The sequence below is a fragment of the Triturus cristatus genome, chromosome 11 (assembly GCF_964204655.1).
Source record: "Triturus cristatus chromosome 11, aTriCri1.1, whole genome shotgun sequence".
Classification (NCBI taxonomy): Eukaryota; Metazoa; Chordata; class Amphibia; order Caudata; family Salamandridae; genus Triturus; species Triturus cristatus.
In genome coordinates, this window is record NC_140594.1 from 1,129,115,758 (window position 1) to 1,129,131,254 (window position 15,497).

General features: G+C 53.4%; 1 protein-coding gene across 4 annotated transcripts in view; it reads left to right on the top strand.

Annotated features, from left to right (window-relative positions):
* Positions 1-524: 524 nt before the first annotated feature.
* The window catches only part of NMUR1 (neuromedin U receptor 1), a 330,624-nt gene continuing 315,651 nt past the window's right edge, over positions 525-15,497 (top strand). Inside the window, exon 1 of one of the 4 annotated variants that reach the window (XM_085635726.1) lies at positions 525-2,688. The gene's annotated coding sequence lies outside the window, so the exon portion shown is untranslated. Of the gene's footprint in view, positions 2,689-7,402; positions 7,534-8,868; positions 9,361-9,403; positions 9,653-15,497 lie in introns of those variants that run through there. The other 3 variants (XM_085635729.1, XM_085635727.1, XM_085635728.1) reach the window with 3 other exon arrangements.

Below are 15,497 nucleotides of genomic sequence, written 5' to 3' on the forward strand. Positions count from 1 at the left end.
CAGCTCCTCACTCATCACTGGAGCTCATCTCTACAGCTCCTCACTCATCACTGGAGCTCTCTGTCTGTGACTGATTCTAGAGAGAGCTCCTCCCTCACTTATGACCGGGGCTCAGCTCCACACTCACTCATCATTTAGTTACTCACTCCCGTCTCTGACTGATGCTAAAGGGAGCTCCTCCCTCACTCATTACGGGGGCTCAGCTCCACACTCACTCATCATTTAGTTACTCACTCCCGTCTCTGACTGATGCTAAAGGGAGCTCCTCCCTCACTCAAGACCGGAGCTCGTCTCTTCATCTCCTCGCTCTTCACCGGAGCTGCTCGCTCCTTCCCCCACCTCCGTCCCATCCGCCACAGCTGTGTAGGGAGTTCCCCTCTCACCCATCACTGGAGCTGGCTATTAGCCATCGCTCGTAGCCCACGCGCCTCCCTGGCTCGCCGCATTTTTCTTGAACATGATTATCATTCATTACCACGTCGGACTCACTCATTTCTGGAGCTGCTACTTATTCAATGTGTGATCTGGTCACTCACTCATTCCTGTAGAGGCTCCCTTGCTGATGTTTGTGTTTCCTACTCACTCATCACTGCAGCCACTCACTCATTTCCGGACCGTCTGTTCATTCATCAGCGGAGCAGCTCACTCACCCCCAGCTAAAGCTGCTACCTCCCTCATCACTGGAGGTGCTCATTCACTCAGAGCTCGAGGTACTCATTGATGGAACCGCTGCTGTTTTTGGAGGTGCTATCTCCGTGACAGGTAGAACTTCCTATTCACCCATTTCCGGGTCAGCTACTCATCCCTTAGGAGCTCACCCAGCCTCAGCTAGAGGAACTTACTCATTGCTGGAGTCGCCACACACTCATGGCTGGATCTGTATCTCACTCGCCACTGGATGTACTCTCTCGGTAATAGCTAGAGGTACTCACTCGACGCTCGCTGGACCTGCCATTCACTCGCCGCAGGAGGAGCTCCCTCAGTCATAGCTAGAGGTACTCACTCGACGCTCGCTGGACCTGCCATTCACTCGCCGCAGGAGGAGCTCCCTCAGTCATAGCTAGAGGCGCTCAGTGGGAGCTCGCTGGACCTGCCAATCACTCTCCGCTGGAGGAGCTCCCTCAGTCATAGCTAGAGGTACTCACTCGACGCTCGCTGGACCTGCCATTCACTCGCCGCAGGAGGAGCTCCCTCAGTCATAGCTAGAGGTACTCACTCGACGCTCGCTGGACCTGCCATTCACTCGCCGCAGGAGTAGCTCCCTCAGTCATAGCTAGAGGTACTCACTCGACGCTCGCTGGACCTGCCATTCACTTGCCACAGGTGGAGCTCCCTCAATCATAGCTAGAGGCGCTCAGTGGGTGCTCGCTGGACCTGTTGGTCCCCACCGGGGGAGCTCCCTCAGTCATAGCTAGAGGCGCTTAGTGGGAGCTCGCTGGACCTGTTGGTCCCCACCGGGGGAGTTCCCTCAGTTATAGCTAAGGTTACGCGCTCATCTTCGGACTTCTTACTCACTCGCCACAGGAGGAGCTCCCTCGGTCATAGCTAGAGGTACTCACTCGACGCTCGCTGGACCTGCCATTCACTCGCCACTGGGGGAGCTCCTTCAGTCATAGCTAACTAAACTCAGTCTTCTATGAACTTGGTACTCACCCGCCACTGGCGGAGCGCCCTCAGTTATACTTCACCGTGCTCACTGGTTTATAGCTGGACCTGTTTCTCGCTCACCAGTGGGGGCGCTCCCTCGGTTGAGGGTACTTACCCACTGTTCGATGGAGCTGTCACTCGCCACCGCAGGTGAACTCTAAGACCAGCCACTGAAACTCACTCCTCGCTGGACCGGCTTCTTATTCACGGCTGCTGGTGCTCCCTCGCTCATTGGTGCCAGAGATGGGGGAACAGGCACCCCGGGAGGGTGCTCAAGCTTAGAACTTGGACTCCTGGAGTGAGTGAGTTCCCGAGGAAGCAAGCACCACGACAGGCTGACCCAACCCGGAGCTGGACTTGCGGAGTGAGTGAGTTCCCGGGGAAACAAGCGCACCGGGAGGCTTCTCCAGACCCGGACTGATAGAGTGATAGAGTGAGTGGGCTCCAGAAGAAGCAGGTGCACCAGGTGGTCGCTCCAAACCCAGAGCTTGGACTTGTCAAGTGAGTGATTTCCAGAGGAAGCAGGCACCGCGTGAGGCTGCTCCAGCCTAGAGCTCGGCCTCCTGGAGTGAGTGAGTTCCCGAGGAAACAAGCGCACCGGGAGGATGCTCCAGACGGGAGTTCGGACTGATGGAGTGAGTGATATCTCGAGTGAGTGATTTTCAGAGGAAGCCGAACCCCCGGGGGCTGCTCCAGACCCGGATCTCGGACTTGTGGAGTGAGTGAGTACCCGAGGGAGTAGGTACCCCGGGGAGACTGCTCCAGGTTCGGACTTGTGGAGTGAGTGAGTTCTCCAGGGAGCAGAAACGGGGGAGGCTGCTGCAGAAGTCCAGGAGCTCGGACTTGTGAAGTGAGTGAGTTCTCGAGGGAGCACGCACCAGGGGAGGCTGCTGCAGACCCAGAGCTCGGACTTGTGGAGTGAGTGAGTTCACGAGAGAGCAGAGACCACGGGAGGCTGCTGCAAACCCGAAGCTCGGACCCGGAGCTCGGAGACGTGGAGTGAGTGAGTTCTCGAAGTCGCAGCAGAGTCGTCTCAGGACGGTAAGATTTATTCTCCTCTCACTGACTGTGTGTGATCGCAGAGAAGTCGCTCTACACAGCGCACCTATCCCGGGACAGGCCCGGGAGGACATTTCGCCCGAGTCTTCCTCATTGGCCAGGAGTCTCCCCACGCCGAGGCTCCCCAGAAATGTCCTTATATGAATGATTTGCAATTTGTAGCGCTGTTTATCACAGGTGTTGTGGGTACCTAACACAGCGGCACTCCTTGTATCTCGCTCGGAATTGATAAAAGGCTGAGCCAGCTCACCGGAACGCTGCAGACCCAGCGCCTCTGTCCTCTTGTTAAAGTCAACGTGAAGGGGAGGCCGTCTCCCCCTGTACAGCACCTCTCTTCTGAACAGTCCATCTGTCCAGTCCGTCTGTCCATACCCTCCATTCAGTCCATCTGTCCAGACCCTCTGCCTAGAGTCACCTGTATATGGAGGCCATGTCCCCCTGTCCAGTCCCTCTCCGGCCCTTCTGTCTAGTCCACCTGCCCCAGTCTTATGCCCAGGCCCCCTCTCTCTACCCCCTCTAGTACTGGTCAGTCAGTCTGTCCTGTCCCTGCCACAGCCTCTGTCCAGCCCTTCTATCATGTTCCTCTGTCAGTCCGTCTGTCTCGCTCCCGTCAGACCCTCTCTGCAAGCCCTCGTTTCAGCCCTTCCGTCCAGTCTATCCCAGTTCCTCTATAAGTCCATCTGTCCAGCCCGTCTGTCCACAACGGTTGTACATGAGTTCATAGAAAAACGATTTCATTGTATACCATTACTAGGAAACCATTTCACCTCAGCTCTTTGATAGAAACTTTCTGGATGAATGGCATGCGCCATTTCATAGAAACCAACTCATAGAACGCCTTTTATTTCGAAATTGGCTTGTGCATGTGTATTTTTAAGGTGTAAATATTGCAGGTCTCAGTTTCAAGGGGTGGGGGGGGGGGGGGGAAGGCTGAGGTATTTTAATCAGTGTTCTACTTCACTTTCATATCTTTAAGTTGCAGCTGCTTCAGATGCTTTTAATTCACTGACTCTGACCTCCATCCATCCCTGGCCCCCTAACAAATCCTAAATATAATACATGTTCCCCCTAAACGCCGACCCTATCCTGAACTCTTAACACCCATCACCACCCTAAATTCCACCTATTCAGGACCCAAAAATTATTTCTGCCCTTAAACTCCACCCTTAAACTCCACCCATTCCCAACTCCTAAAAAGCCTAAAGTCAGCGCTTAATTTGAGCCAGGGGTTTCGCTCAGCACCGGCACTTAATTGTCAGCACCGACTCTAGTGACAGTCCGCCACATGGTGGCGCTGTCTGAGATGTGCGCAACAACCGTGTTTATTAAGTCAAATGGCTTTGAAAATGAAAAATACCTGCCTCTCGCGCCATTGTTATAGCTTTGTGTGGCCTGAAATAGTCTGGATTGTCACACTTGTAGGAGTCCGATGGTTAGGGGTTATGTTGTTAACTGCCATTGGCAGCGCTGGCGGGGGCAATGCCTGGTGCAGGCTGCAGTGGGTTTCCCAGAAGGGCCCTGGCACTTAATATTTTACAAATTAAGCACTGCCTAAATTATGTTAGTTACTGAACCCTAAAGCAGCCTCACCACTCCTAAACTCTATCCATCATGAAACCTTAAAAACCCTTTCACCACCCCTAATCTTGACTCATCTATGAACCCTAAAACCCCTCACCAATCCTAAAAACTCCATCCATCTGGAAACCTTAAAAACCACTCGCCAGTGATAAAACCTGCCCATCCATGAACCATAAAAACATCTCAATACCCCTACACTCCACTCCTCCCTGAATCTGAAGATGATGTGACATAACAGCCAGAGCGTTCGAGTCTCGGCCTCGGCTCAACATCCTGTGATCCTGGGCAAATCACATAATCTCCCTGTGCCTACCAAAATGAATGTGTCCTTGTGTAATATAACTGGTGCTCATGTAAAGGGATCCAATACCTTTGGGTCGAGTCAGCACTGTATAAAAACTGGAAAAGAAAACTAAAACTTCAAAAACACTCACCACTAGGGGTGGGCGGAATTTGCTAAAGCGACTTTCGCAAATTATCGCGAAAGTGTTTAAAATCTCCGCAAACACGCGGAAATATCGCGAAGATGCGGAAGTTTTTTTTCCCGCCCGTTCGCGGTATTTTCTGCGTGTTCGCGGCTCGCCAACTTACCCATGCGGTTGCTTGCGGGCGCGGCCATCTTGTTTTCACTCTTCTCGCGGTGCATGATCGCGAGAAGAAAGACGTGATCTCGCGACGCATGACATCACTGCGGGCGCGAACTGTCGCGAGACAGCGCAAATGGCTAAAACAATACAACATCTCATGGAGAACGCGACCGGATCGGGAAAACTTGTCGGCGAACGCGGGGATTCAGGTAAGGCGATCGCGCGGGCGCGAGAATGTATTATTTTACAGCGCGAGCAAGAACCAAATTATCGCAAAGCTGCGGAATGCGGAAATTTTGACATTTCCGCGCTCTCCGCGGAACGCGGAAATGCCAAATTATCTCAAATTCCGCGAACGGAACGGAAATTTTGCCCAGGCCTACTCATCACCCCCAATTTCCGCTCCGTTGTGAATTCTAAAAACTCTTCACCACCCCATTCCCAAAACTCCTTTCTACACATAAACTTCAACCATCTCTCACCCTTAAAACCCATTATTACCCGACCCAGAGCTCAAAAACTCTTCACTACGCCTAAATCCAATTTTAATTTCATTTTGCATTTTTTCCTTAAAATAATCTTTCCTTTATAATGTTTCCTTTAGTTTTCTATTTTTTTTTCTATTCCCTTTAAATTGTCTTTCCTTAATTCTGGCTTTCTATGATTTCGTTTCCTTCAATGTGGTTTCTCAGTTTTTGTTTTTCCTTTAATTCTTCTACACCAGTCCGCACACTCTGTTCAGTCCCTTCTCACAGTCTCCTTGTCCAGTCTTCTGTTTGTTATTCTGTTTCGTCCATCTGTCAAGCCCTCTGTCCATCGCCACTATCCCTTTGTTCAGACCTGTCAACCCTGCTGTCAGTCCCTCTTTGCTGTCACTCCTATTCCCCCTCAGTCCTATCCCTCTCAGTCCCTCTGTCCTTTCCCTGTTGATCCGTCTATCCAGTCCGTCTGCAATGTATCCCTGTCAGTCTATCTGGCAAGTCCCTGTCAGTCCCTCTGGCCAGTCCCTATCAGTCCCTCTGTCGTATCCCTGTCAGTCCCTCTGCCATGTCTCTGTCAGTCCTTCTGTCCTGTCCCTGTCATTCTGTCTTTCCAGTCCGCCTACCATTTTTCTCTGTCGGTCTCCCTGTCCAGTCAGTCCGTCTCTCCTGTCCGCCTTTCATGTTTCTCTGTCAGTCCCTCTGTCTTGTCCCTCAGTTCACCTCTCCAGTCTGCCTGTCATGTTGCTCTATCGGCCACTCTGTCCTGCCCCTGCCAGTCCCTCTCTCCAGTCCGTCTGCAAGGTTTCTCTGTCAGTCCCTCTGGCCAGTCTCTGTCAGTCCGTCTCTTCACTTGCCATGTTTCCCTGTGAGTCCATCTGTACTGTCCCTCTGTCCTGTGCCTGTCAGTCCGTCTCTCTTGCCCGCCTGATTTGCTTCTCTGTCGGTCCCTCTGTCGTGCCCCTGTCATTCACTCCAGTCCGCCTGTCATGTTTCTCTGTCTGTCCCTCTGGCTAGTCCCCATCAGTGCATGTCTTCAGTCCGCCTGTCTTGTGTCTCTGTCAGTCCCTCTCTCCTGTCCCTGTCAATCCGTCTCTCCAGTCCGCCACCCATGTTTCTCTGTAAGTCCCTCCGGCCAGTCCCTTTCAGTCCGCGGCCCATGTTTCCATGTCCCTGTCAGCCCGTCTCTTCAGTCCACCCGCCATGTTTCTGTCTGTCCCTCTGGCTAGTCCCTGTCAGAGCATGTCGTCAGTCCGCCTGTCTTGTTTTTCTGCCAGTCACACTGTCCCTGTCAGTCTGCCTCTCCGGTCATTCTGTCATGTTTCTCTGTCAATCCCTCCGGACAGTCCCTGTCAGTCCGCCGCCTATGTTTCCTTGTCAGTCCCTCTGTCGTGTCCCTGTCAATTCGTCTCTTCGCTCTGCCTGTCATGTTTTCCTGTCAGTCCCTCTGTCCTGTCCGTTAGTCCGTCTCTCCATTCAGCGACCCATGTTTCTATGTCTGTCCCTCTGTCCTCTCGCTGTCAATTCGCCTTTTCTGTCCGCCTGTCATGTTTCCCTGTCATTGCCTCTGTCCTGTCCCTCCGTCTCTCCGGACAGCTACCCATGTTTCTCTGCCTGTCCCTCAGTCCTGTCCCTGGCTGTCAGTCAGTCTGTCACGTTTCTCTGTCAGTCCGTCTGGCCAGCCCCTGTCAGTGAGCCAGCCATGTTTCTCTGTCTGTCCCTCTCTCCTGTCAGCCCCTCTCTGAAGCCTTTGCATTCAGTCCCTCTATCTAGACCTCTGTCCATTCCCTCAGTCTAGGCAAAAACCACAAACTCCCTCAAAACTGCCCCACCATTCTTGGAAGGAGGCGCTTTCCCCGAACAAACCCTGCGGCGCACGTGCGTCTGGCTTCACTCCGAGCCGCACTTTCGGAAGTGTCGCTGTTCACACCTCACTCGAGTCGATGCTGCAGACAGGTTCATTGTCTTCCTCTTCCTCGTCATTTCCGGTACACGCCGAGTTCAAGTTTCATGCCGGGTCCACGGGTGGGCAGGAAAACTCCGCATCACACGTGTGATAGAAACGGCTGCCGGAGGTACCCTTTCTGGGGTCTGCGCGCGTCTCCTCCGCAGCTGCACAAACCCTCTGATCTATCGCTGGCTGCTTATACCGCAAACCGTTCCGAGGTCACTGAATATTTGTAGGTTGAAAGTATGATTATTTATTTATTTTTTGTTTTCTTCTGAGCATATGGTTGAAATGTTTAATTAATAATATCTATGCAAATTTGATCCCGTCCCATCTACCTTTAACTGCTAAAACGCGTTCGATTTCTGGCCCTATGAGATTCGCATTAAAACTGCTTTAAAATGTAAGTAGTTAGCACCTTAAAGTGCACCTTTTTCTTGGCTTCAAATGTCCTCTGGTCTTGCTAGAGTCCAGCGTGTATCTTCCCCGCACTAGTTTCATGGCTGAACTGTTTTATTTTCGTGGGGATAAAAGATGCCCACCTTTAACTTGCCATAAAGGCCCTGTAAGAGACGAGTCCCTCTCTGAGGCCATAGGAGCTCACTCACTCTTAGCTAGAGGGAACTCACTCATTGCTGGAGTCGCCACACACTCATGGCTGGATCTGTATCTCACTCGCCGCTGGAGGTGCTCTCTCGTTAATAGATAAAGGTACTCACTCGACGCTCGCTGGACCTGCCATTCACTCGTCACAGGAGGAGCGCCCTCAGTCATAGCTAGAGGCGCTCAGTGGGAGCTCGCTGGACCTGTTGGTCCCCACCGGGGGAGCTCCCTCAGTCATAGCTAGAGGCGCTCAGTGGGAGCTCGCTGGACCTGTTGCTCGGAACCGGGGAAGCTCCCTCAGTTACGCACTCATCTTTGGACTTTTTCATCTCTCACCACTGGGGGAGCTCCCTCAGTTATAGCTAACTAAACTCAGTCTTCTCTGGACTTGTAACTCACCCGCCACTGGTAGGGCCCCTCAGTTATACTTCACCGTGATCATTGGTTTATCTCTGGACCTGTTTCTCGCTCACCAGTGGGGGTGCTTCCTCGGTCAAAGGTACTCACCGACCGGTCGATGGAGCTGTCACTCGCCACCGCAGGTGAACTCTAAGACTAGCCACTGGGACTCACTCCTCACTGGACCGGCTGCTAGTTCACGCTGCTGGTGCTCCCTCGCTCATTGCTGCCAGAGATGGGGGGCAGGCACCCCGCGAGGCTCCTCAGACCCGTAGCTCGTAATTTGGGAGTGAGTACCCGAGGGAGCAGGAACCCCGGGAGGCTGCTCAAGCTCGGAACTTGGACTCCTGGAGTGAGTGAGTTCCCGAGGAAACAAGGCACGGGGAGGCTGCTCCAGACGGGAGTTCGAACTGATGGAGTGAGTGATATATCTCGAGGGAGCAGGCACCCCGGGAGGCTATTCCAGACACGGAGCTCGGAGTGATAGTGTGATGGAGTGAGCGAGTTCCCGAAAAAGCAAGTGCCTTAGGGGGCTGCTCCAGACCCAGACTTTGGACTTGTCAAGTGAGTGATTTCCCCAGGAAGCAGAATACCAGGAGGCTCCTCAACACTCGAAGCTCGCAGTTGAGGAATGAGTGAGTTCCCGAGGGAGTAGGCACCCCGGAGAGACTGCTGCGGACCCTGAGTTCGGACTTGTGGAGTGAGTGAGTTCTTGAGGGAGAAGGCACCAGGGAAGGCTGCTGCAGACCCAGAGCTCTGACTTGTGGAGTGAGTGAGTTCTCCAGGGAGCAGGCACCAGGGGAGGCTGCTGCAGACCAGGAGCTCGGACTTGTGAAGTGAGTGAGTTCCCGAGAGAGCAGAGACCACGGGAGGCTGCTGCAAACCCGAAGCTCGGACACGGAGCTCAGAGACGTGGAGTGAGTGAGTGAGTTCTTGAGGGAGAAGGCACCAGGGGAGGCTGCTGCAGACCCAGAGCTCTGACTTGTGGAGTGAGTGAGTTCTCCAGGGAGCAGGCACCAGGGGAGGCTGCTGCAGACCAGGAGCTCGGACATGTGAAGTGAGTGAGTTCCCGAGAGAGCAGAGACCACGGGAGGCTGCTGCAAACCCGAAGCTCGCACCCGGAGCTCGGAGACGTGGAGTGAGTGAGTGAGTTCTTGAGGGAGAAGGCACCAGGGGAGGCTGCTGCAGACCCAGAGCTCTGACTAAGGAGTGAGTGAGTTCTCTAGGGAGCAGGCACCAGGGGAGGCTGCTGCAGACCCAGAGCTCTGACTTGTGGAGTGAGTGAGTTCTCCAGGGCGCAGGCACCAGGGGAGGCTGCTGCAGACCCGGAGCTCGGAGACGTGGAGAGGGTGAGTTCTCGAAGCCGCATCTTTAAGGAAAAATGCAAAATTGGATTTAGGGGTAGTGAAGAGTTGTGGAGCTCTGGGTTGTGTAATAAGGTTGTTTAATTTTCCATAAAGACCCTGAAAGAGACGAGTCTCTCTCTGAGGCCATTGCTGGGTGTGTATTCATTATAATTGTCGCTGTGTATTTTTTGTGTTTTGACGTACTTCAGACTGCGCTTGCCTGTGGGAACATGACGGCTCTGCACTCCTGCGAGTGTTGGTGAAAACACTTTCCAGAGCGCGTCGTGGCGCTACAGTGTAAGGAGTCCCCGCCTTCCCTATAACGGGGGCGGGGATCCGACACCTGAACAGCCCTCCCTGCCCACAGGAAGCATGACAGGAGCGAGCGTGTGTGGACTGTGGTGTTTCGCACAGGAACACAATACGTCCAGTTGCGTGGAAACCTAGCGGGGGCGGAGCACACGATCGCCACAGCACTCGTACGTAATTGTCCCGTTCTCAATAACCGTGTCAAAAGTGACACCAGTCACGGTCGCAGTAACACAGCCTGACACAGACTCCTTAGTGGCAGCTGTTATTATGTCCCAGCTCAGGGGGCTCTCTTGACATGCATTGTTGTTGGATGAAAGGCTGAGTCGACCAAGCGGGAAGTACAGATTCCTAGATCGATACTTAACCCACTCAGCCATGTACTGACATTTAACTTAAGGCTACCTTTGTTTTGAAGGCTTCAAGAATTGACTGAGACTGGTGGACTTGACGTGATTTGCACAAGATCACACCGTATCGTGTGATGAAGGCGTCAGGGGAGTAGTCGAGGGCGAGTTCAGAGCTCGAGGTAAGCCTTCTCCCGTGTATCAAGGTACCTCGCTCCAGGGTCCCCATCCCCTTCCCAGGATGCGCTCCCAAGAAGAAGAGCGAGCGCCTATATTGTATTGCCAGCGCCACGCCCACTGGGCGCTTCCCCACGACCGCTGGAGCTGCGCCGTGCGCGCTCAAGCCTAGACTGATCGTCCACGGAGCGCTTTTTAATCTGTTGCTTTTGTGCGCCTCGATCAATGGGCGTTAATGAGTGACGGCCGGATCAATGCGCGCTGCCGCGTGCTCCTCGTAGCCGGGCGCTGTTGAAAAGCGTGGCAGGCGGGGCGTGACTCCACTGGTCCCCCCTGGGCACTCACAGACCACACCACAGAACATGCACTGTCTCTCCTGAGTACGGGACAGACATACACTGCTATGCTACTCACTGTACCGACTTCAGAAGGATGAAGGGCCAGGTTCATCCAGCTGGGATTGGAACCACTGCCTGGAAGCTACCAGGCGGTCTCTGCAGTAGGCACACAACCCATTGACCTGTCCAGGCTGTCTCACTGTCAGGATACAGAGGTGAGAGATATGTCCTGTCTGGCACCGCTCAAACCTGATCACTACTAGCGATTGAATCCAAGGTGGTAATTAATACCAGCACGATCGTATTCTGTTATCAATTGTTAAAGGATGTAATGTTGAGTATGTCCGTTCTGTCTAGTGCCAAGTCGGTGACCTAAGGCTACACACAGCGGTGTGCAGTAGAGCTTGAACCCACGCACCCTTCAATCACTTACCAGTTTATTTTATCGACCTGGGAAGGATAAACGTCTGAGTCTGCTATTCCGTGGTTCGCATTTGGGATTAAGGATTCTGCCTTGCGTGTCTAACAAGCAGTTTATTTATTTAAGAGTTTTGTATAGCGCCCACAGCACCCACGCACATACGAGGCACAGCAGGCGGGGTTTTCAGAGGTGGGCGAGCCACTGAAAGCAGAAGTCAAGCTCGAACCAGAGGCCCGGTTCTGGCTGAACTCGAGGTCCCGAGCCCAAGACAAGTCGAGCTTTAATTAGAGGCAATGTGACCCCTGACATCAGCGGCTGCCCCTGCAACCGGGGAACCAGGTTCTGATCTCGGCAACGTAAAAAAAAGTATAAGGTATTCTGTGTGCGCGACATAAAACTGCCCAAAAAACAAAAAGTAGATTCTGCAAGTCACTGACATCTAATCTCACCCTCCAACAATAAAGAACACTGTCTCAACCTGTGACGTCAGAAAGAGATACCAATCGAGGAGCTGAAACGTAGAATGAGATGAGAAACTCGAAAATCTGTATCAATCTTGGCTTCTTTAGTCGACCAAATTGTGTGATCGTGGGCAAATGCTTTATTTCTCCAAGCCTCCTTTTTTTTCATCATCAGGTACGAGAGCAGCTTTAAATACTGTGAGTTCCGGAATGGGCTGTACACAAACCTCTTGAGTTTGATGTAATAGCCTGTAATGTTGTTCCATCTGTAATAAGAATCTAGGCCACATATAGGGTAGGGTACACTGGACAGCTGACTGGCCTCTTAGCCAGGGCCACTGGAATTATGCAGCAGGAGGTGGCCAAATTATGCAGCAGGGTAGAGTAATTATGCAGCAAGAAAGCCAAACAATGCGCCATAAAGCAGCATATTTTATAGTAGTATTTCTTTATTATATCCTCATTGTGAAATTTAATAACACAGTCTGGGCACTGGTTGCACCTTATTAATACCAGTTTAACACCCAAATATAGCAATAAGCAACAGAGAGGTGACCAGTCAACCTTTGCAAAGGGCCTTCCACACGTGTCGCTGGATTTTTAGTAACTTTTGAACAGTTTGAGCTAGAAACAGTTTTTTTGTTAAAATCTGCAGATTATGTCCCAGATGATGGATTATGTGGCAAATGCGGCAAATCTATAATTTAGCAAAAATCATAGCGACTGCACAATTGCATAATTCCTGGGGCTCTGCTCTTAGATCACTAACAGCATTGTCGTCAGGGCGGGGGCTGGAATGTTTCTCAGTTCATGTTTAAAAACTCTCACTTGTACTTAATACTTCTCAGGACAGAGATATGATCGGATACACTGAGGCAAAACGCTTCCGTCTGTTAAAGAAATACACTTTTTTGAATTTTGAGAGCACCTTATCATAGTCCAACCTGATGCTTGTTGCGTGATTATTATGGTGTATATTTTCAAGGCTTGGCTCGTGCATGGGCTCGTAGAGCCAGAGAAGACCCTTGGTTCGGCTCTTCCTGGTAATTTGATGGTTCACCCACCTCCGAGTGCATGATTCACAAACGACCTCCGCACTCGTGGTGGTGGGCCCTCAGTCGTGGGGGAGTCTCTGCACTTGGGACAGAACCTCCGCAATGCACTGCACTGGGGGCAGAACCTCTGCAATGCACTCGTGGCGAAGGCCCCGCATGTCGTTGGAGAGTATCCATACTCGGGGCGGAACCCGCAATGCACTCGTGGCTTGCCCCGCATGTCATTGGAGAGTATCCATACTCTGGGCGTAACCTCCGCAATGCACTCGTGGCGAAGGCCCCGCATGTCATTGGAGAGTATCCATACTCTGGGCGGAACCTCCGCAATGCACTCGTGGCGAAGGCACCGCATGTCGTTGGAGAGTATCCATACTCTGGGCGGAACCTCCGCAATGCACTCGTGGCGAAGGCCCCGCATGTCGTTGGAGAGTATCCATACTCTGGGCGGAAACTCCGCAATGCACTCGTGGCTTGCCCCGCATGTCGTTGGAGAGTATCCATACTCGGGGCGGAACCTCCGCAATGCACTCGTGGCTTGCCCTGCATGTCATTGGAGAGTATCCATACTCGGGGCGGAACCTCCGCAATGCACTCGTGGCAAAGGCCCCGCATGTCGTTGGACAGTATCCATACTCTGGATGGAACCTCCGCAATGCACTCGTGGCGAAGGCCCCGCATGTCGTTGGAGAGTATCCATACTCTGGGCGGAACCTCCGCAATGCACTCGTGGCGAAGGCCCCGCATGTCGTTGGAGAGTATCCATTCTCTGGGTGGAACCTCCGCAATGCACTCGTGGCGAAGGCCCCGCATGTCGTTGGAGAGTATCCATACTCGGGGCGGAACCTCCGCAATGCACTCGTGGCTTGCCCCGCATGTCGTTGGAGAGTATCCATACTCTGGGCGGAACCTCCACAATGCACTCGTGGCAAAGGCCCCGCATGTCGTTGGAGAGTATCCATACTCGGGGCGGAACCTCCGCAATGCACTCGTGGCGAAGGTTCGCAGTCATGGGAGAGTATCCGTACTCGGGGTGGAACCTCCGCAATGCACATGTGGCAAAGCACCCGCATGTCGTTGAAGAGTATCCATACTCGGGGCGGAACCTCCGCAATGCACTCGTGGCTTGCCCTGCATGTCATTGGAGAGTATCCATACTCGGGGCGGAACCTCCGCAATGCACTCGTGGCTTGCCCCGCATGTTGTTGGAGAGTATCCATACTCGGGGCGGAACCTCCGCAATGCACTCGTGGCTTTCCCTGCATGTCATTGGAGAGTATCCATACTCGGGGCGGAACCTCCGCAATGCACTCGTGGCAAAGGCCCCGCATGTCATTGGACAGTATCCATACTCTGGATGGAACCTCCGCAATGCACTTGTGGCGAAGGCCCCACATGTCGTTGGAGAGTATCCATACTCTGGGCGGAACCTCCGCAATGCACTCGTGGCGAAGGCCCCGCATGTCGTTGGAGAGTATCCATTCTCTGGGTGGAACCTCCGCAATGCACTCGTGGCGAAGGCCCCGCATGTCGTTGGAGAGTATCCATACTCGGGGCGGAACCTGCGCAATGCACTCGTGGCTTGCCCCGCATGTCGTTGGAGAGTATCCATACTCTGGGCGGAACCTCCACAATGCACTCGTGGCAAAGGCCCCGCATGTCGTTGGAGAGTATCCATACTCGGGGCGGAACCTCCGCAATGCACTCGCGGCGAAGGTTCGCAGTCATGGGAGAGTATCCATACTCGGGGCGGAACCTGCGCAATGCACTCGTGGCTTGCCCCGCATGTAGTTGGAGAGTATCCATACTCTGGGCGGAACCTCCACAATGCACTCGTGGCAAAGGCCCCGCATGTCGTTGGAGAGTATCCATACTCGGGGCGGAACCTCCGCAATGCACTCGCGGCGAAGGTTCGCAGTCATGGGAGAGTATCCATACTCGGGGCGGAACCTCCGCAATGCACTCGTGGCGAAGGCCCCGCATGTCGTTGGACAGTAGCCATACTCTGGGTGGAACCTCCGCAATGCACTCGTGGCAAAGGCCCCGCATGTCGTTGGAGAGTATCCATACTCACGGCGGAACCTCCGCAATGCTCTCGTGGCTTGCCCCGCATGTCGTTGGAGGGTATCCACACTCTGGGCGGAACCTCCACAATGCACTCGTGGCGAAGGCCCCACATGTCGTTGGAGAGTATCCACACTCGGGGCGGAACCTCCACAATGCACTCGTGGCGAAGGCCCCACATGTCGTTGGAGAGTATCCGTACTCGGGGTGGAACCTCCGCAATGCACAGGTGGCAAAGCACCCGCATGTCGTTGAAGAGTATCCACGCTCATGGCAGACTCGCCGCAGTAAGATTCACAAAGAGCTCCACAATTACAGGTCCGTCACGCGCTGGTCTCCGTATTCCCGGATGTTGCCTCCATCCCGGAGTACTCCCCTCTGGAAGATAGAGTGCTAGATGGGCATGTGCCGGACGGCACGATTTCCTTGATTTACAAAAAGCTCATCAACGATCGCTCGGGACTGTTGACTAGCCTTCGTGAGGCGTGGGTCGCCGATGGATTGGAGCTGGACGACGAGGACTGGGTGTCTGCGGTGGCCTCCCCGAAAGAGGTGGCCATACCGGCCCGCCTTCGCTTCGTCCAGCTCAAAATACTCCATAGGGTCTATGTTACGGGGCCGGGTCTGATGCGTATGGGATATTCCGTGGATGGGTTGTGTAAGCGTGGGTGTGGTTCAT